This window comes from Pieris napi, chromosome 4, assembly GCF_905475465.1.
Source record: "Pieris napi chromosome 4, ilPieNapi1.2, whole genome shotgun sequence".
Classification (NCBI taxonomy): Eukaryota; Metazoa; Arthropoda; class Insecta; order Lepidoptera; family Pieridae; genus Pieris; species Pieris napi.
Genome location: NC_062237.1, coordinates 7,673,413 through 7,690,404, shown reverse-complemented (window position 1 = coordinate 7,690,404; position 16,992 = coordinate 7,673,413). Strand labels below are relative to the sequence as shown.

Here is a 16,992-nt window from a genome sequence, read left to right as displayed (position 1 = left end):
AGTTATATGCAATTCGGTTACAGATAGGCATGATATTTAATACACTATGTTTAATTCTTAGGGAGGCAAATTGTAATGTTTCATCAAGAATCGAACATGTAGGCAGGTACCTCAAATATGTTTTAGCAATTTGGGAATTAGGTGAAAAATACGTAAAAATATGAATGATTTTTTTATGCATACATATAAAAAATAATACAAATCACAATCACTTTAACCAAAACTAGACCCTATGAACACTGATTTTCTGTAAGAATGATAGCTTCATCCGTTATAATAAGGAAGTATTAAAAAAATCAATAATTACTTATAAGTTACTTGTTTATTTTAAAAGTGTTTCACTTTTAAAATACAAAATACTAAGGAAGTATTTTCGTTATTGAAATCGTAAAAAGAAAAGTGTAATGTTTTAATATCATTCTAAATTCAAATTTGTTTTTATCTAACACTCAAACCAGGCGCCTTCCAGTATGTTATCAGTTATCTGCACACGCTCGTCGCGTGACAAACATATTTATTACATAATTATCACCAAACATTAGTATCGTATTTGTTTTCCTGGATTTTAGAACTTTGGACCGGTTTAGATAGTAAATGGGACATCGAAAATCGAGATTTCCGTTTAGTTAATATTTTTAAATAAGTGGATATCAGCAGCAGGATATCTTACGAATATCATGATAAGAATACTGTTATATAAACACTGAAAACATACATGTGAATACAGTCAATACCGTTTATAACGACATCGTTTACAACGACCTATCGGTTATTACAACCAGATTGTATGGTCCCGTCCGAATCCCTATTAAACTATTCAGTAAACAAACCGCTTATAACAACATCGGATACAGCGACATATCGCTTACAACGACGAAATTTTCGGCTATAACGACCAACCGCTTCTTGTCTCAGCAAAACAAAACAATACAAACGATTTTAAATCTTATTTATAAGCATTGAATGAATATTTAGGCATATTATTACCTACGCACTTTCTCCCAACGAACAGTTTCAGCCAACAACGATTTCCGAGGCTCTTAAGTCTTAACGCTGTAACGATTTTGCAAAAATTTGTTGCCTTTAACCAACAGTTTGATACTGGTGATACTCATACCTTGAGGAGTATGAAACGTAAAATGCAAAAAATATTTGAGACTGGGCTAAAAAAAACAGACCAAAATGACCTTTGTACCTAATTATTTCGTAATAAATATTTTTGTTTCTTTTTTGACTCGTTTACATATTATAATATTAACATACCATATTATAATCCATACCTACCTATTCTAGATCGATAACTACGATAATATAACTATGTACATACATATGTACTGTACTTGTGTATATGACATTGCTTATAACGACTATCGGATATAACGTCGGCAACTATACGGTCCCTTCAATGTCGTTATAACCGGTTTTGACTGTATATGTGAGTAATAGCTGTTATAATTATAATCACACAAATTAATAAAATACGAGTTTAACAAACTAATTCAGAATAATTTAGAAAATAATGTTCAAGGCCTTACGCAGTGATTCACCATATATTTTGTCTTATTGTATTAATCTGTTGAACACGTACTTAGTAATCTGTAGTAATATTCCCTTTATAATCTGTAGTTTATTTATAGTCTATGAAAGCAAACGTTGAATCCGCAATTCTAGACAGTCTTTGTGATTGTACTACAAGAAATGTCACCGTGTTTTGCAAAGTTATTTATCAAACCTGTCGGCTTCTTTCATAAGCACAGAAAATATCCTAAAATAGGTTTTGTATATTGTTTGTTTCTTATATAATAACTAAAATATAGCTTTTCTTGTTATATTGCGACAAAGAGGATTTACATTGAGAAATGTCTGTCTTAATTAGTAATTTATATCTAACGTAATCTGCAGTATCGCATCATAGCATTTGCAATTTATTGCAAACAAGTTTGTCACAAGCCACTCCTACATAAAGTAAACACAAGAAAGTCACATTATTTATCTATTTATTGCACACGTAATACTTATTACTAAGAGAACCTTCAAAACAACTTTTATAATTGACTTGGCTATTTAACCACAGATTAAGAAATTTCGAAAAATCCATAAACGCGAGCCAAGTTCTTTGTTGCAAACATACCATACGTATGAATAATCAGACGCAAACGCTACAAAGGATTTTTGGAATGCCTCAGAGACAATTATACTATAATAACGAAATTAAAACGAACTATAATAAAGAATAAAGACTTTAGTAAATTGTTGCAAAAATGTATGTATCATTATGTTTAACCACAATAAAACAATAACATCGAGAAAATAGGCATTATAAAGATTATAGCAAGTGTATTAAAGACAACCAAGCAAGGCATTATGAAGATGAAATGGTTTAGGTTGGGCCTACGCCGCAGAGGCGATTCCTGATTATTAGTTTTTAGCTTAATTTTGTTTCATATAATAAGTGTATTTCAGTTTATATAATATAATCATACACAAATCTCACTAAAATATACGATCATATACATACATATTGCATTGTTTGACTCATGAATACCAAGTCACAAAAAAGAAATCAGTCCAAATGCACCCTTTTAATAGAGTACTCATCTATCTCTTCTCATAACAGCGTAAACACAATTTGACAGAAAGGGACGAAATAGTAAGCTTTTGGGTTTTATGAAAAACTGTTAAGCGTATAACAGAATGTCTTGACATTTTTTGTCTTGCAATTATGTAACACGTGCCTTTTTAATGTTTTGCTTATCTTTAACACATCCGATTTTGCATATTTAATTTAATTAATGTTTCCAGCGTTGGCAGAACTCAATGTATTCGGTGTGAAGTGTGAATAATTTTATGCATTAACGCGGAAATTAACCGCCAAAAGGTTTTTAAAATTTGTAGGCCGAACGATTAGCCTCTTTTAACCTACCTTCCTCGCAGGGGGAGGGGTAATGACTCAAACGATGTAACAGTCATCAATAATTGAGCCCATTAGCGACTTAGGTACTTTTGAGCATTTACATGACATTAAAAGGTTTCTTAAAATTTTGACATAATGTACAAGCCAGAAAAGAAGAAAGACTTAGAGAGCTACTATTAAGTTAAGTAAATATTAATTAAAAAAATATGTATATTATCAACTAGTTTTAGCGTATGTAACCACTGTCTCGCGGGTTAAATTGTGTTCAATCCTATGTTTTATATAAGCGTAAAGTTCTATATATAGCCCTTAATAACTCACAAAAAAATCAATTGGAACCAGTACTTTCCGAGATAAGCTCGTTTAAAAGTTTGTTTGGTTTATGATCTGAAAATAGAAAAATAGTTTTCAATTAGTTATAACGGAAATAGACTATGTACTTATATTTGTAATACGTACAGCATATATTTTTTGTATTATTCCTTAAATAGGTACTTGGAATGCCTACTATTAAAAACATATATATAAAATAAATTAATCAGTACAACCTTTTTTAGGTATGGGCCTCAGATTTATGTATGTGTTCCATGACCATTTGTCAATCTATCAGGCAAGTAGGTGATCAGCCTTCTGTGCCTGACACACGCCGTAAACGTTTTGAGTCTAAAGCGGGCCATAGACGGACCGCTCGAGCAGTTCCTGAGCAAACCACAAAGTCGGTCTTGACTGCAACATGCGGTCCGTCGATGGCCCGTTTAAGGCAAGTCGGTGTCCTAACGATGTTTTCCTTTACCGTTCGAGCGAATGTTAAAATGCGCACATAGAAAGAAAGTTCATTGGTGCGTATCCGGGGATCGACCTCTGGGATGAGAGTCGTACGCTGAAGCCACTAGGCAAAAACATATATATACTTCATACATAATTATTTTCGTCTTCATCAACATTGAATCATGACTTTTATCCGAAATCAAACAGCGATGCAATACATTTTTCATTAAAAAGAGATTTATGCGATCGACAGAAACATTGGAAAAGTTACAATTTAAATACAATAACGAAATTTTTTGGAAGTTTAAGCCAAGGAATTTGCACCAAAGTTTGTACGAGGGTCGCGACACAATTTTAACATCGGCAAAAGATTCATAAACTCCTCGGTTTTACATTAAAATATCGGTTTTCTTTTATTTTCTTTTTGAGAGTTATTTGCTTGAGGCCGATGGGCGTAAAAACCATTAATGTAAATTCTTGAAAGAAAATATTATGATTTGAAGAGTTAGAAATAGTGAATATTGGTCAAAAATCACGTTTATTTTTGGTGATCTGGGTTTCTGTGCCGTCTATAAATAATTCTTATTTCACTGGTAATCGGACCTAGAAGCTATTCAAACGCATTGAACAGGTTCACCAAATTATTAGTCAGTTGATCCAGGCAGGAGATATAGTTTAAAAAACTCATTGAAGTCCAGAAGGAGTAGTATAAACCAAGGATTTCGTAATTTCTCTTAAAATTGATAAATCAACTATGTATAAAATAATTCTATACACTTTTCATAAACCTGCTTTTCAGTAAAGCGCAATACAATATTATTAATTAAATATTAAAAAAATATAATTACATAGTAGCCTGGTCTGACGAATACAATTTATTTTTGTTTTAGGTATGTACACAACAGACTACTTTTAATCGAAGATTAATGTAGAATAATTATGGTAAGTTACTTTAATATTTTTCAAGTTCTGTATTCTTGAATTATAAATGCACATATTATTAAGAAAAATACAATTTAATTGGGGTTTAATTATTAATGACGTCTTAATCAGTCTTCACATTGGTTTGAATATAAGAAATTCACGAGTTTGATAACGAATACTCAATGCCATATTAATTAATGTGTTATCAAAAATTTGACACGGACCTTTTTCGAAGGAAATGGTAACCATGGTAACGACATGTCTGTCTACGTTTTATAGTGAGGCCGACAGTTTTTAAGCGACGACACTGCAAACTACCGCTTACATAGATATGGTTAAATTTAGTACTAAATATTTCCAATGAATACCACACATGAAAATCTATGAAACATGATTGTATCACGCGTCGCACTTACTTCCGGAACGCTTGCAAGGTAGCCACCGCATCTTATAGTCTATGTGTTCTGTAGTTTTAATCTTCCATTACGAGATAATTGACGCCTGTCAAAAGCTTAAATACTAAGTTTAAATTTAATTAATGATTCATACATACTAATATGGTAGATATTTAACATGTTTGTCTAATCTTATTCATCAAAACTAAATTAGTCTAATTGCAGTTATATCTAAAGTACCTACTCATTTGTCTCTTTCTGTCAAATTATGTTTAAGAAGCGTTAGTAAGGAAGATAAGATAAAACAGCGTCATATACCTGATTTCATTTACATAAATGGGTACTTATTCGTTTGCACACGTTGAACGTTTGAATATTTCTAATAGTTTAATTACCAAATATTTTTAAAGTACTCGTATACAAGGATCTCTTTGACCAATATTAGTCATAAACTAATATGACGAACTATGCATTGGAGGCCCGTGCCTCGTGGAATGTTCAATTAAATCAGAGGGTCCATGTCTGCCCGCATCCTCCGACACGAGCCAATCACGAGCGAGCTTAGAACAGATGCATTAGGGACTTGTGTGCCGAATAAATCAGCTGTTTCTATGTTTCAAAAAGGGGAAATTATTTAGATAATGCATGGATAAAAATTTGACAAATTATTTTAGTTATAAGATAAAGCACTTAAATTCCTAGGCGGAATAATGGAATTACACTAAACCAAATACAATAAGCATTATGTTCTAAACAGCGAAAGGAACAGAATTTTCCTTACAAATCACCTTAGTACACTATAAACTTCATAAATATTATCCATAAATGAGTCGTATAACACTGCTTTGTCAACTTGTCATCTCTTTTCAAGAAATTTCATAAAAATAATAAATACTTTAGTTAAGATAATTACAATCATAAAATTATAATTAATTAAATAAATATCAAAATTTAGACTTACAGCAACAGATAAGTAATGGGCGGTTCAGATTCTTCCTTTGAAAAGAAATCCTAATTGAAGGCAGTATTTAAAGTAATTTGTCCTAAGATCTTTTTATTAACAATAGGATGGGGCTGTCACCACCTTTGGGAAGGATGAAAAGTGTAATTATAGGGAAAATTAAGGGCAAAGAACTGAATATTGGAACTCTAAATAGTTGTTATATTTTAAAAATTAGTAATAGGGTAAAATAATTTGAGAACGCTTCAATAAATCACTTTTATTACAGTATCGTATAGCCACAAATAAAAAATCAATAGCTACATTTGATATCTCTTAAAAAATTGAGCCTGGGATCTCGCTACCTTCGAATATTCTACGGCTAAAGGGCTCTTCGATAGTTTTCAGCTTAATTAAAAGTAGCTTTTCGAATGTTTCATTCAATTAAAAGTATTGATTTCAAAAAGGCTCAGATACGCGATTGAAATGCGACAGCATATGTAGTTTAATTTTTATTACATATGTAAAAGTGTTATTTTAATATATCGTTATTATTTATTAAACCGGAATATATACTAAGGTTATTTGTGTACATCGCAAACTGGTTAAAAGCTATAAAAATCAAAATTTTATAGATGTATTTAGAATCGTTTCGTGAAAATATTGTATGAATCACGCATTCTCGGTATTTTCTTTAAACATAAGCCATATGGGATTTTATTACTGTATGGATCATGGCCATTTTCAAATTAAATTTATAAGTTCTTTGATACAGATATATCTTTATCGATAGGTTAGAAAAATATTTTCTATCATCGACTATTCATCGACTTATGGTATATCGTTGTCCATTGTCGGATTTTTGAGTTCCTCAAACCTATTCAGAGTCAAGATTAACGACAAGTATAACTCCTGAATGTCAAACACGTTGACATTTGACATACGGAAGCCATCATCTGACTTAAGATTCCAGAAGTGTAGGTGTGATCAATTCTTTAGGCTCAGACCTCAAACTATCAGAAGAGCTTAAGTGCATATGAGCCTTAAGAGCTTTTACTTTCCAAGATATGATGGAAAATAAAAGCTTATAGTAGTTAAGGGTTTCTGAATTATTACAAAATATTTTAAACAATAATTTCAAATATCTGTAATTTTTTTCCGCTAAATAGAATTTTATCATATATATTACAGTGAAGTAGCTCATGGATATCGTATTTTAACCGCAACACGGGGGATACTAGGCACAACAGGGTTGTCAGATACACTAGGAAATGAATGGAAGATAGGGCTTTATATAGATTATTTTGGTTCTAGAAATATGTATATTTATTGGCTTTTAATTTTGTCAAAGGTAGTATTTTTAAAACTACTACCATGGTTATAAAGAAATTATTTATATGAAAATAACCTCGTAATAACACGTTATATACGTTAAATCTAAATATATATATATATATATATATACCTTTGTAGCCTAGATGGTACTAGATTCAATTCCGAATATAAATGTTTCAATTTGGTGGGGATAGAAAACATTCAATCTTAATTGTTATGACAATTATATTGAATAATAATACAAAATATAATAATTAAAAAACCAACAGTCTTGGAACCTGGAGCACCTGGTTCGGCAACCCATTATAGTCCAAGCAAATCGAAGGTTAAGACTGCTAAAGCTACAAGGTATAGTCTATTTTAAGTCTTTTCCGTGTTAGGGAAGACGTAAAAGAGAAAGAAGAAGTAAAAATCAATTATGAACAGAATGGGTGACTAATTCCTTTCATCACCCACATATCTCTTCCTTACTCCGTTGTTTAATATTTTTGATTCTAAATATAACTCCCCTAAATTATTGCCTTTATTTTTAGATTGAAGTATTGTTCTTTATGTGGTGTTTCAATAGCTCTCTTTCATGTTTTCTTTGTAAGTGAATTTATACTTGATCCAGAGATATATTTCTTGTTACTATAAATATAAATGTAGTAAGTTAAAGCTAAAAGGAAAAACTCCAGTAAGTATATGAGGTTGAGTATGTATTACACAGAAAAAAATAGTTTAAAAATTGTAATACTCTTTAATTTTGTAGTTGATGTAGAAAGGACGGAAGTATAAGTAAAATAAGCCTTGATAAAATAAATTAAACAACATCAATAATTTTCAAAATGTCGGCGAAACAGACGTAAAAAAACTATGCAAGATCTATTTAACAAATTTATATTTACACAAACCATTCTAACAAGAAAAGTGCAAAGATACCAATGAACAAACATTTATGGGAAAATATTGACTTTGCGATATTGGCAACCCTATGGCGTAAATATTGACCGAACGTCGACCTCATGTTATCCGATATACAGTACAAAACACTACATGATCACATGATACTGATTTTCGCGTTATGGATATGTGCGGCCAAGCGGAACTCGACTTAACCTAAGGCGCGTGCTATTGCAAGAATCGCAGGAGGAAAATGAAAGCTAAACCTGGTCATATTCAACGCGTACACTGTAGTTATAATCCTCAATTTATAATGTCTACGGACGTATACTATAGTCATAGTTGACGCATAAGTCTCGAGTCGAAATCTTACTCATAGTCGTTCATTAGCGCGCCTTGGCTAAAACTAAACTACTGCATATACCATGGTATAATACATTGCATACAAAACATAAATAAATAAGTTGCGCTACAACCCTTTTTAGGTCTGGGCCTCAGATTTCTGTATTTGTTTCTTGATAATTTGTCCAACTAATTGGCAAGTAGGTGATCAGCCTCCTGTGCCTGACATACGCCGTCGACTTTTTGAGTCTAAGGTAAGCCGTTTGCCTCACGATGTTTTCCTTCACCGTTCGAGCAAATCTTAAATGCGCATACAAAACGTAGATAACAAATAAATAAATGTATATTGTGTAGTACCTTTAATGTAAATTAATTTAATAAATAAATTTGTCATACTTATTTGCTTGATTTTAATTTGTCATTATACATTTCTTTTTTACGAAAACCTTCAACAATGACCTAAATATGCATTAGCAATGCTAATTATACCAATTTGTATGTAAGTGCCGCTCGCGCAAGTATGTCTCGAGTTCATTTATGTACTTGGTAACTGAATCGCTAAAAAATATAAAACGGTCTCTATGTGTATTAATTTAGTGATCAAAATCGTATAGATTTAAGATTCGAGTTTATAATTTTCCCATATCAGACATTTATTAATCGGCCTTTAATGACTAATATTAGACATGATAAGAAAATAAGGAAATTCATAAACACAATCGATATTTAGATTATATTTTTTAACATGTGCCAATGAACATATGTTAAAAGATACATGCGTAAAAAATATATGGCTACAATTATATAAGTTTGGATTATGTACTTAACAATGTACGCCGCAAAATTGTATGCGAGAAAAAGCTTACGGCGCAGCATTTGTAGTGGAAACCTCATAATTAAGAACTTTTCCAACATAAATTAAAATTTAAAACAGATAAGTTCTGGTCGTAAAATTGCGAGTTCTGTTTTGCAACCGCAAGGGTACGTAATGATAATGCAGGAAACATCATTGCGAAAAATCATAAAGCTTTAAATGACGTATATTTTTCAATGCGTTTTATTTACATCCTTGAAATTGTTCTTTGTTTATCGAACAAAAGATATCGAAATAAACAAGTCAGAGGAAATATACTGCATATCAAACTATGTATATACAAGTTTGTATTGAAACAAGATTGTAAAAGGGTACCTACCTCATTGTATGTCTCCATGTATGGCATTTAGAGTTAATAGTGTAATAAAGAAATTCTTATTCACCAGAAAAAAAAAGTATAATACAATGATGTAGCTCAATCTAAGGATTTGGTTTCAAACCTAGCGCAATAGATTATCTTTCTATTTACGCAATGAATTCTGTTTTTGTTACACGGCGTGAAAGAAAACATGCTAAGGAATCCGAAATACAAAAATCGACGACGTGTGTCAGGCACAGATGGCTGGATTAGCTACTGTATAAAGGAAAATAATCGATAAATTTCCCTGTACCATGCCTCATTGGAAGGTACCGTTACCTTCCAATGGGGCATGGTTACTTACATATCAAATCTTATTATATATTTTTCTTATTGTATTGTAAAAAACTCAAGAATGGCTGGACCAATTTAGCTAATTATGATCTTAATTGTAATATTTGTAGAAGTTCAGGGAAGGTTTAAACGGTAAAAACATAAATAATAAGTAAAGAAAAATGCTAAAAACAACAATTGAATTTTCCAATAAAAACTGTTGTGAAATATTTTATGGTTTTAGTAAAAAATTATCACTTTGTTGTCATATTATGTATGCCTTCAGAAATATCTGTTTCCTAGCTGCAGTTTGAGGTCCGATCTCTTTGGTTTGTTTAAAAAAAATTGTATTAAGACTCAAAGTTATATAAAGTTGATACAAAGTTCTCCGTGTCATCTAGTAAATAATAAAAAAAATCCGCATTATGCTAATCGACGCAACCAAGTGGTCCCAAGTAAATTCAGTAGTATGACAGGCCGTATAGCATAATATTTATGATATTGTGGCATTTCCTATTAACAGCCTATGAGCCCAAGGTATGCAAGACGCCGGTGAATCATTGCAGTCGAGAGGTCACGTAACTTTGCGGTGACGTCACGACGAAGAATTTACAGCCCAAATACATTACGCTATTTGTAATCTGCATTTTTGGTATGTGAGTGAAAAATATGGAACCAATAGTGGTCAAACGCAGCATAATCCGCGTAGGATAACGTTAGGATTCATCATGTCTAAGTGTTTTTAATGGAATTTTCCACGCTTCCACGAACTTTCCTTAATTAATTCCAATACCTAAATGCATTTCTTTAGTTATTTTTGATGATAAGATAATAAGACGAATACATGTGACTGTCGCTAAGTGCGCTATCTTAAAGAATGACATACATTTGTTGACATGTTTAATTGATGTTGCTAAAATTTGTGCTATAATATAAAGTATAACTTGCCTGTTACAATGTGATTAAAAATCTTGCAGTACAAATCAAGATTTAAATCTACTAAGATATTAAACTAAGGGTTCGAGCTGCATCAGATGCTTTAAATAAACTGGGAGCGAGAGTAAAATGAAATAAAAGTACACTTACACAGAGTGCCCGACGTCCATATTTACTGCTACAAAGCGAGGTAAAAACTTTTCCAAAACAATTTGCCGATAGGTGTTTTCGATCGGTGATTCAAATTTCGAACACACCTTGTTTTTTTAAGGTAAAAGGTTAAATAAAAGAATAAAGCAATGTACAAACAATTTTGTACAATTATTTTATTTATCAAATAAATATTTATAAGATTGACCCTCCATAAACGACTATACACTTTAAGAGATCCATTATGTAATATTTAAATATCTTTTCACTGATAAACCCAATTCAGGGCCTTGTGTAAAGCTTAGAGAGAAAATTACGAATGTTTATGATCAACTGTGTATTAAATCAAAATGTTGATTATTTCCAAATGGACATGATTTAAAACGCGTTATATATCTCAAGCACATATATTTAGTGTAGAAAATAGAACATTTTATAAGTTTAAAAAGATACACGATACAAATTTACTCGTAAACAAAAGTATAAACATCTAGAATTATGTTTAAGTTATTTTAATTCGTAGTAGCTGAACCTTTCATGATCTTTATTAGAAAAACATACAAATAATTATAATAAAAACTCGTGTCGGTTACTCACGCTAAGGTCGATATGAGGCACGTTGATTGGTTAGAATTGGGAGCATCCCGGTTGTTCGCTTTCCGGCGTAAAATATTTTAATATGGGTATCACCATCCGTTCCTATGGTAAGATAAAACCTGATACATACTGAGTACTAATAAGTAAACTTTGGCCGTCTTCAAGAGACAATCGCAAACAAGTTCAAATCTAATTGCCAAGTCTAATTTAGATATGATTTAAAATCCGAAAAAATAGATAATGTTCACTTATGAACGTCAATGGTCTTGTCTCTGTGGGTATAAGAAATTTGGATTTTATACGTCACTTTTTTTTAGATAAAATGTTGATTTTTTTGATTAGATTAGATTGATTATATATAGATACACATATAAAATGTTTCTTTAAATAAATTCATTTATATTTACTTTTATTTAATGGTTTTATTATTTGGTAAAATTAATAATAGTGTCACTGTTAAGGGGATTAACTTTATCAAGCTCATCTCCTTAAATATTGAATTTAATAACTGTTACTAGTAGTCAAAATTGTATGAAGAAATTGGAGAATTTAATATTATTTAATTACTGTACTGCTACTGTAGATATTAAACTACAATGTTTTAAGTAGAGGGTAGATTTCATAACAGGTGAACATTAAAGCACCATCAAAGTTTATACGCTATAAAAAGTGCCTTAATAAAAGCTCCGCCACAGATTTTCATAGTGAAAATATCAAACGCTTCATGAAATGCAGACTTTATTTTTCAGATTTTAAAATTAAAATTCATTATTGTATTGAAAACGTTTAAAGAATTCTGTATTTTTTTTAGGTTAATTTTATTTCATCTTAATAAGTTTATGTTCTAAGCAAACAAAGTAACACCTGATGTGACGTATTACCGACGCTTTTGGACTTATATTCCCTGAAGGCTCGCGGGTACGCTGCCAGTCTTTTAAGTTGGAATCCTAAGTTAAACTGATACGGAAGAATTTTGATCAATGTGTAAATATTCGCCAGGAAATTCGATAACACACATATTTCTCACAATCGTTGGCTATGGTCACTTAGGAAGTATGAGGAATAATAAAATATAATATTGGTAATTTTCAAGATCGGTTCAGTTATTCCAGAGACTTCTTTCTTACAATCTTTTTGTTATTTTAATATAGAGTGTAAACGTAAGCTACAAATACGTGTTACTATCACAATATTTCAACACTATTAAAAATATCGGGGTTAAGAACCTGGTAAGAATTAAACAAAGAGTTAAAATTACATCCTCTGTATAGCTCTTGTTTTGATAAAACCGTTGGTCGTTTTAAACCTCAAATTTATAAATTATTTTCTTAATCAGTGTCATTAACATTTTCAAATATTTTAAATAATTCTTGTAAATAACCGATCTATTTGGCTTACTCCATTTATTTTATATATTATTATTCACAGATTATAAAAACATTAATTCCCGGGGTCTATATCAATAACAATTGCCGTGTTGCAGATATTTATTGAAAATGGATTCTTTGACATCAAAAACTTGTAGTCATTATAATTGGTATTTCAAGAGAACTGGAAAGACTATATAAATTGAAATATATGTTTATTAACCCCATTTATATAATAACTCCAGTTATAGATTGCGTCATAAAACTAATAATAAATCACATAGGTAAAAATAAAATAAACAACAAATACATCGTAAAATCTATTACTTTCAGGCAATGCAGCTAGTTTCAATACCTAATACGAAGCAGTGCATCAAGAAATCAATCGATATGTCGGTCTGAATCGCGAACTGTGGGTGGCACAGAGCACTTACTGCTATGAATAGAGACATTACTGAAACACAGTAAGACTACAGCCATTAAGACCGTATTTTTATTACTGAATGTATTTCGAGATTCCAATTATTAACTGTAATTATCATCTTACTGTTTGGAACTTAAATATGTATTCTACTTTAAATGTAACCTTTAAAGGCTTACGCTTGACTGTCCGACCATATATTTTGATGTGTGACATCTTTATACCTACCGCTGAATGAACAGCAATTAAATTTTACTGTAAAATGTGCCAGTGAAATGAATAAAAAGTTTTGTCATATTTATTTAAATTCAAAGTGGACACGATACTGTCAGCAGTCAAAAAGAAAAAAAGAGCTATGTGCGTATTAAATACTGGCTCATATAGAGAAGAATCATCTTTAGGAAACCGGAATGTCATATACCTAAAACCGATACAGAAATATACGACCAAGAGCACGTTATAACGTCACTGTTTTTTTTTAGAAAATTATTAAACAAGATTTAAAAATATAGCAAAGCTTTTCTTCTACGTATAACGCTACACGTAACCTCGCCTTGACATTCGCTAGCCTAGTATCAGTAACGTATAGTCTATGGATTCTCTACTGCCGTACTTTACTTACTAGTAGTGTACTCTGTAGTGTTTTACTCTGTGCAGCTCATTAACAACTCATTCATCGCTTGCCATCTGGACACTGTTCATTCTTTTACCCTTGTTTCAAACATGGCTTTAACTCGGGTTTAATGTATTGTTGGGATAAAAACGTAATATTGGTAATCGGTAGCTGTTAACCGTAAGCTGTGCTGAATTTATTGTGAACTTTTTTCTATACATCTCAATATAAACTCGATGATTGGTTTTTCATGGCATTGAGGCGAACGTGTGTTAAATACTTTGAGAAGTGGTTGTCTTATTAACTAAAGACAAAGTTCATTAAAACTATGCAATCTCCTAAGGAATTTTAACACTTAATTCGTAATCATAAAAGGAACTATTGGAATTTTCTACAATTGAAATTCGGAGGCAGTTTAGATACAGATGTATAAAATTGTAATTTGGAATTGTTTTTGTTTGTCGTGTCTATAGAGAACATGATTTAGTGTAGCTTATACTACAGCAATAAGAATGATGAAGGAAGAATTTTCTGGAAAAACATATGAACCAAATTTCGTCTACGAGTATTTTAGACCAATCCAACCCTGTAAACATGGCGTAAATAAAAACATTCGATACCTATTTGTACTGTTAAAAAAGTTTAATCTAGCGTAAATCAACATCCATTTTATTATATTAATATGGAAGATACTAATGAAAACTTACTATATCACTTCAAACATGAATAGAACAATTTCGAAACTATTTTTAGATGATTCAATAAAGGAAGTTATGTTACAAAGGATCAATTGACGGGATTATTGGGTGTGGGCCTGGCTACGCAACTACGACATTGTAGGCGTATGCGCATCATATTCCAGATGAATTTGAATTGATAAGAATTCGATTGCAATAAACTTTTATTTTATTCGTTGCATATTTTCCTCGTTTTTTAAATTATAATTAAACACTACTAAACTTACATAATTTTTTAAATTAAACTTTAAAGCGAGAATATTATTGAAATCATATATTTGTTACATAGTACCTATATTCCTATATTTGTATTGCCACTAAAGATGCAGAAGTAGGAAAACTGTACAGTCATTTGTTTCTAAGATTGCGTCATTGACCGCTAAATGCAATTTTTACACAATTTAATAGTGAATCATATTTCGTGTAATTCATTATTGACGTATAATCTTATCAAAGCCATGTTTAATATTGTATTATCAAATTGTAAAGATATATAGGAATACTTGGAGACGAGATAATTTCATTTTACTTCATACAGTTTGTCAAATAGTCTGTTAGAGTTTACTTTTAGTTTTGGGATAGGTAAAAAATATGGAGTAAATAAAATTAGGCTTTAATAGGCCCCTAAAAATATATCTTTATTAACATGAATGGATTTAATTCAAAAATTAATATTGGCACTAACAATGAAAATGTCAAAGCTGTTAAAAGAAATCAAATTTTACCTTAATTATTAATACGTTCAAGTAGCAAAGAGCTTTTAAAATCATTCATAATTTATATGATATAAAATAACACACTGTTTATCATCACTAATCAATGTTCATTTAATATCATGATTATAATACATTCCTTGATACGATTATCATATTTTTATATTGTTTACAATTTAGTTCTGAAAGGTTTCCGAAAGGAAAGGTTTTTATGTTTATTTTAACTGATAGGACAAAATCCTTTTGTATAAAATACAAGATCAAGAGCCGCGACCTTATAGATTTTATGGTCTTATTATTAATAAATATCCCTGAACCTTCCCTATTTAGGGATGGAATATATTTCTGTGCTATATTGGTTTGATTTGTCATACACATCCGAAGCATCGCTTCTGGCAGCGAACCGAGAGAAGATTATAACATATGCATTAAGCACTATATTATAGATTTTATACTTATAAAAACTAATTAATTTAGGCAATTATATTCAATGCTATGTTTTCTACGTACCTACCGATAGATGACGCATGTTTTTAGTGAAGAATATCGTTTTCTGATAATAAAACGCGGACTGAAGATTGTATAGTATTTTAATCGTATTAAATTTAGTTTTATAATGTAAAAATGGTAGACAGATCCTTTAGTCCACAAAATCTTGAAATTTCCAACTTAGCTCAAATATTTTATTCCCTTTCACGAGACAAATATCTTTCGCACACATTCACAACATAAAAGCGTTGTCTCAAAATTCTCCCAAGTAATCCGTTCTTACACGTAGCAAATCCGGATTTGATACCTGCCAGGCTCCGTATGTAAATGTTTATCGTCCGTTGCTGGATTAATTCGACATATAGCCTAGACATAGGAAATAGAAAAGTTACACCATGTGTACGAGGAATTTCATTTTTCATATCAGGCACTTTTCTGTGTAAAATTTTATATTCTTTTCTGACTTTATCTGAAGAGCACACATTTGTGATGCTGATGAAACAATTGTTCACCATAGTTTACTAGTAAAAGTATTTAAATAACAATTAACATACTAAAAAAGTCGCCTTTTGAAAAAAAATTTAAATTAATTTAGACTTTGCCTATACGTATAGTCCCATACATATGTAGCCATTTCTTTGGCGTTAGGTGTTTAAATATCTGTTTTATAGAACAGGGACAAACAGTTCACCTTGTGTTAAGTGATGCCCATGGGCACGAAGGCTCGCGAGTGCTTTACCCTTCTTTTAAGAAAAATTATTGGCATTCATGCGTTGTTTTTTGGTGTAATGGTACAATTATAAGTTAACAGTACTGACGTTCTTTAGGAGTTTTAAAAATTATAAATTGTATAGTGAAGATTATATCTCTTCGTCAAATTAAGTTAAATTTCCACTCGAAGTGGTTTATTGCAGTCCGGACGGATTAATTCAATCGGATGTCTGCCCGGATACGTCGCCGAAAC

At 31.1% G+C, this 16,992-nt stretch overlaps 1 protein-coding gene across 8 annotated transcripts in view; it reads left to right on the top strand.

Moving 5' to 3' along the window:
- Nucleotides 1-16,992, top strand: part of LOC125048860 (protein alan shepard) — a 161,095-nt gene that overhangs the window by 53,097 nt on the left and 91,006 nt on the right. The window lies entirely within an intron of this gene.